Source organism: Nannospalax galili, unplaced genomic scaffold (assembly GCF_000622305.1).
Source record: "Nannospalax galili isolate Female #2095 unplaced genomic scaffold, S.galili_v1.0 scaffold368, whole genome shotgun sequence".
Taxonomy (NCBI): domain Eukaryota; kingdom Metazoa; phylum Chordata; class Mammalia; order Rodentia; family Spalacidae; genus Nannospalax; species Nannospalax galili.
In genome coordinates this window covers 1,674,580-1,680,123 of record NW_008359963.1, presented here as the reverse complement: position 1 = coordinate 1,680,123, position 5,544 = coordinate 1,674,580, and positions in this window count along the sequence as shown.

Here is a 5,544-nt window from a genome sequence, read left to right as displayed (position 1 = left end):
TGTGTGTGTGTGTGTGTGTGTGTGTGTGTGTGTATGTGTGTGTGTGCTATTTTATGTTGCTTTGATAAAATAGCATGACCAAAAGCAACTTGGGGAAGAAAGGGTTTATTTGAGCTTATACTTCTAGGTCAGAGGCCATTACTGAGGGAAGTCAGAGCAGGTACTGAGGCAGAAACTGTAGAGAAAATTGCCTACTGGCTTGCCTCTGGCTCAATTCCAGGTTGATGCTTAGCTAGCTTTCTTTTACAACCCAGTCCTACCTGATTGGGGTGGTACTGCCCACAGTAGGCTCAGTCCTCTTGCATTAATAAGCAATCAAGAAAATACCCATAGATATGATCACAGTCCAATATGATCTGGGCAATCTCCCAGTTGGGATTCCCTCAGATGACTCTAGGCTTTGTTAAATTGACAGCAAATTCTAATCAGGACAGTGATGTGTGTGTGTTTATGTATCTACAGATGCAGGTGTTCATGTGTGGGGGGGTACACGTGTGTACAGTGTATGGAGGCCAGAGGACAACCTTGAGTAATGTTCCTTAGGTACCTTCCATATTTATTTATTTAGAGAAGATCTTTCCTCGGCCTGGAACTTACCAATTAGGTTAGGCTGGCTGGCCTATGAGCCCCAGGGATCCCTCTGTCTCTGACTCCCCAGCATCAGAATTACTAGTGTTACCATGCCCAGCTTTTTTATGTAGTTTCTGAACATCAAACTCAGGTTCTTGCAAGGCATGCACTCTACCAACTGAGCTATCTCACCAGTCACAATAAAAATTCTGTTTTTAAATTTGTGTTTTTGATTTTTTGAGACAGGGTATCTCTAACTATAAAGCTGAGGATGACCTTGAACTCCTGATCCTTCTGCCTCCACCTCTCAAGTGCTGTGATTGTGGGCATGTGCCACCATGCCTGGCTAATAATAAGAACATTATTCTTATTTCACCTCCTTCCTCTTTGTCTTGATGAATACTTTGCTCTGGATTACAGTGTGGCAACGCCCCCACCAACCAAGTCAGGAAAAGTGGAGATAGTCAGACAAATAGGAAGATTGTAGATAGCAAATGGGAATAAACTGATTACACCTAACTTTTTATTATGGCAAATACATATATTTTAAGATGATCATATTCAGTTCACTTAATGGAAATCTATTCAATTTCAGTCAGGTATAGGCACTGGTTACATAAAAATGCCAAGCTAGCCCCTGTTCTCCCCAAGCCCATCTGTCTACCTGCTTCATGCTGTACTTCTTCGAATATGGCTATTTTTCAAAACAGAGACAAAAAGATAGGTGTAAGACAGGAAGTCAAAACGAGCACTCTGTTGGGTGACATAAAGCCCCATTGAACAGAGCTAGCTTTTGAGCAGTTCACCACCAGGTATGGCGCAATCTCTGATACTCACCTTTACCCATCTTAAGGCATGCTCAGTGGGTCAGTAGCATACTTTACAACAGAATAGAAACCCAGTAAGTTGAGTCAAAGAGCAATCAAAACCCCAGTCTCAAGAAGCCTTAATTCAGCAACACTGTGTGTGCGTGTGTGTGTGTGTGTGTGTGTGTGTGTGTGTGTGTGATCATTTTAAGGGAGCATAACTGTCTATGCCTAAAACCAAATCTTTTGTTGACTTTTAATACCACAACTCTTGTCTTACTCAGAAATAGAAAGATGACACATTTATGTGGATCTACTGGTAGTGGCATGGAGCTACTGTGTGAAATCTGTCAGTAGTGATGTGGAGGTACTGGATTTGGTGTTTGCCTTGCTGATTTTCAGTCTTATTTTGGTCTAGTATTTATTTCTTCACTATGCCCCTCATTCTTCCCTTTTGGAATGGGAATGTGTATTCAGTTCCATTGTATGTTTGAAGTATGTAATTCATCTTTTGATTTTATAGGGGATTAGAGTTAAAAGATTGCCTTGAGTCTCAGAAGAGACCTTAGACTCTGGACTTTGGTATAGTATGAAAACTGAAGACTATGGGGACTTCTAAGGATGGACTAAATGTATTTTGCATTCTTTATGGTCATGAGCCTATGGGGGGGGCAAGCAGTGGAATGTGGTGATTTGAATGAGAATGTCCCCCATAGGCGCCAAGTCATCCCCAGTTGGTGGCGCTGCTTTGGGAGGTTTTAGGAGGTGTGGCTTTGCTGGAGGAAGCATGTCACTGGGAGTGGGCTTTGAGAGTTCTTAAGCCTTGTCAGATCTCCAGTCTGACTCTGCTTCCTACGCCTGCTTGAAGATGTGGGTGCTCCTCTTTCTACTCCAACCACCTCTTGTCACCACACCTCCCTGCCATGGTGTGTGTGTCTGTGTGTGTGTGTGTTTGCGTGCGTGTGTGTGTGTGTGTGTGTGTGTGTACATGAATGCAGGTGTCTAAGGAGGCCAGAGGAATTGCAGCTATAGTTGCAGGCAGTTGTGAGCTACCTGACACAGATGCTTGAAATGAACTAAGGTCCTCTGCAAGAGTGGTGTGTGCTCTTAACTGTGGAGACATCTCTCCAGTCCCTATATGATCTTCTTTGCCCTCCCAAGAAAGGCATGTGTACTAGTAGGGGGAGGGAAAAACTATCAAAGGAAATGCTAATTCAGCATTGAGCAGTTCTCTCTGTCAAAAGAAAAACATTCAGGGCTGGAGAGCTGGCTCAGTGGTTAAGAGCACTGGCTGCTCTTGCAGAGGACTTGGGTTCGAGTCCCAGAACCCACATGGTGGCTGACAACTGTCCATAACTCCAACTCCAGGGGATCTGATGCCCTTTTCTAACCTCCAAGGGCATTGCATGACATGGTTGCATTTACGCATGCAGGCAATACACTTATACACATAAAAAAAAATATTTTTAAGAAGAATAACATTCAAAATATGCATATCGAAACCAATGTTTTGCAGAGGAAAGAATATTATGCATTATGTAATACTTGGAGTTATTTTTATTTTCAGGCTAAGAAGATGAAGGTGATTACTGTCAGGTATACTGCTCTGACATAAGAGCGTGTCAAGCTTTGTCACAAGAGACTTTTACTGGGAGAGTTTAGAATATGACCATAAAATAAACCACTTACAATGAACTTCTGACCAACAGCTAACTCTAGCTAATGCTAAAAATACATTATATTTTTACTAAAAAAGGAAAGATGGTTTGTGTTTTAAGCTGAAGAATTGTACTGGTAGCTTTTTAGCAAAACGTCTTTGTTATGAATTTTTCTTGAAAGTCTTATTTCTCACATTTGTCTCTTTGACCCTCTGGGGAGATTGTTACACTGATGAATTTTTAAGCTATTTATGTAGGAAGTGGAAGCTTAAGAGGTCAACACAGTGGGGACCAGCTAGAATTCATGTTCTTGGGTGACAGCAGCCCCCTTCACTACCACTACAAGGTTCAAACTTCCGTGACATTTTGGAAGGCCCAACTATTTAAATATAAATGAGAAGAAAAAGAACTTAGGTTTCAACATTCATTAGCTTGTGGTATATCTTTCCTAATTCTAATAGAAGTCTCAATCTCAAATTTCATTATTTGAAAAAGATATTGCTGCAGATGTTTCCACTAACCATGAGTGTAAATTTTGATAGTAGCCATCTAACAACTCGCCTGGTAGAAATGACCTGACAGTTATTCATCCAGGCCATGAATATTTGGAGAGCAATAATTATGTAGTGCTATCCTCAAGGCCAGCTTTTCAAAGTCCAGGTGTTCAGGAGCTGTCAGGCCAGTACAGAAATAAGATAATCTCAGCACCATGAAATGAGGAAAGACTGGGCATCAGTGGGCTTTGGTGGAACCCAACAGCCTCCATCCAAGTCTTGCTTTGGCCTATGACCCAAAGCAAGATATTTCACCATCATCTGCCTTAATTTTCTGATCTGCTGTAGCATTTTACATTCCATAGTCACAGAAAAGACAAGAAAGGAACCTAAAACATCTTGATTCTTAAGCCTTTCAAAATAAAAGTAACTCAGATTCTGTTCCCTCAAAAAATAAAGTTTGGAATATTTCCTATAAACTCCTTCAATAAGCAATCATCTCTTTTCCGCTGCTGCTGTGTCGGTCTCTGAATATGGCATGATTCTTTGGATTCATTTGGGATTTTTTTTTATTGATTGGTTGTTATTTTTTGCTATTTTGTTGTTGTTTTGTTTTTTTAACAGTCTTGCTGGTATCTTGGCTGGCCTTGATCTCATTTCTGAGCCCTGGCCAGCCTTAAACTCAGGAACTTCCCAACACAACTTCCTAAACTCTGGGATTAAAGTCATGGGCCATGCCCAGATTCATGACTCTTTGTAACTACTATAACCATGTGGGAAGTTGTCTTCAGAATACTGATTTCATTTCCTCTGGATTCTCAACAGTGAGGCTGTTAGATCAGACTACGTCAATTACATAATCTTGGTATTTGTAGATTGTTTTTATCCTTTTGAACATTTGTTTGTACTTAAACTGGATTTCTGTGGTCTGACTCTCCTGTATTCTTCCCAGTCAACCTTGTTCCTAGATGCCCTACTCTGAGTCCTCCTTTGGCAGTATCAGCTGCTATAGCAACAGAGAGGACAATGTGCAAACACTTATGAACCACTGACACTGGGGGGCGTGCGGAGGGGGGGGTGGCTTTTGTTAGGACCTCTGAGAAGGTTTCCCAGAGAAAGACAACTACGTGGTGGAGGAAAATGATTGAGATGAAAAGAGTGACGAGAGTGAGGACAAGGATGCCAAGAAGCAGGTAAAGACCGTGAGTCACCTCCTTGGAGTAGAACACGGACTGTGGTGCGAGGGAACGCACAGCGAGGGTCCATCCGGGTAGCAGTTGAGGTTCAGCTTTATTTTCCCTGCTACCTGCTGACAGGTAGAACGCGAAGCAGGGCATTGCTTCCGGCTCATTCCCAGCAGCCTCCCCGATCTTGGTGGCCGCAGTTTCCTGGCTTGGATGCCACAGCTGAAGTTATTTTGTAAACCAGTTAGGGAAGCCACAATTAGTGTCTTCAGTATGTCCTAACAGCTTTTTGTTTTGACCCATCTTCCTTGAGGTTAAACCTCTTCAGCTCATCACACAGTTGTTGCCGGCGCATCATGAGCTGTGCGGACTTCACGCAGGACTAGTTATAGTTCTCTGCTGAGACAGAACTCCAGAAGTGGAATTTATAATCTTTGAGTACAAAAAACAAAGCTGGAGCATGACACGGCCTGCTGTGGTTGGAGAAATGTCCCCAAAGGGCCCATGTGTTAAAAGCCGGATCTTCAGCCTGGGATGCTATTGGAATGCACTGGAACCTTAGGGGACGAGGTCTAGCGGGGAGGAAGGTAGGTTACTGAGGATATGTCCCGAAGGGAATATTAGGACCCTGGTTCCCTCTTCTTTCTTTTTGCTTCCTGTCATGAAAGGAGTAACTTCCTCTGGCATGTACTCTTCCAATGATGCACTGGCTCCCTACAAGCTCCAAGACAACAGGGACGAAAACTGACCAGAGACTAAAACTTCTACAAGTGTGAGCCAGAACAAACCTTTCCTCTTTTTATTTTTTCATTACTAGGAATTGAACCCAGGG